Here is a 617-nt window from a genome sequence, read left to right on the forward strand (position 1 = left end):
CCCTCGCCCACCGCGCCGCCTCTCGCCCGCCCTCAACGCCGCCGGCCGGCCTCGCTGCCGCGCGCGCACGCGCGCGCCTCTCTACAGAGAGCGAGATCGTGGAGAGAGAGAGAGAATTTTTTTCTTTTTTTTCTTTTTTTTGTTCTTTTTAATTTTAACTAGTTAATTAGTTTAACAAAAACGGTAAAATAACTTAAAACTTGATAATTAACAAAAAAAACGTAAAATTTGATAATTAACAAAAAAATGTATATACGGAGAGGGGGCGGCGAGGGGGGCGGCGATGCGCGCGGTGTTTTTTTTAGGGATCGAGAGGGGGCGGCGAGGGTTATACATGTGTTTTGTCCTCGCCTCCCTCTCCGTGACGCCGTCGTCTGCCGCCCTGTCTCGCGCTCTACCGCGACACCCTCTCCCACCCCTTCCTCGCCCCCCCCCTTTGCCACCGCCCTTTCACCACCGCCACCGCCACCGCCCCCCTTCTTCACTTAATTAATTTGTTTTTACTACATGTTTTCAGGACTGACATAATGGCGGACGATAGAGCTGACCCGATTATGGACAACTATGATCCGGACGGTGAAGCACATATGTTCGGCATCATAAACGGCGATATTCTA

General features: G+C 51.5%; 1 pseudogene; it reads left to right on the forward strand.

Moving 5' to 3' along the window:
- The window catches only part of LOC119339437, a 9,561-nt pseudogene that overhangs the window by 4,209 nt on the left and 4,735 nt on the right, over positions 1–617 (forward strand).

This window comes from Triticum dicoccoides, chromosome 7B (genome assembly GCF_002162155.2).
Source record: "Triticum dicoccoides isolate Atlit2015 ecotype Zavitan chromosome 7B, WEW_v2.0, whole genome shotgun sequence".
Classification (NCBI taxonomy): Eukaryota; Viridiplantae; Streptophyta; class Magnoliopsida; order Poales; family Poaceae; genus Triticum; species Triticum dicoccoides.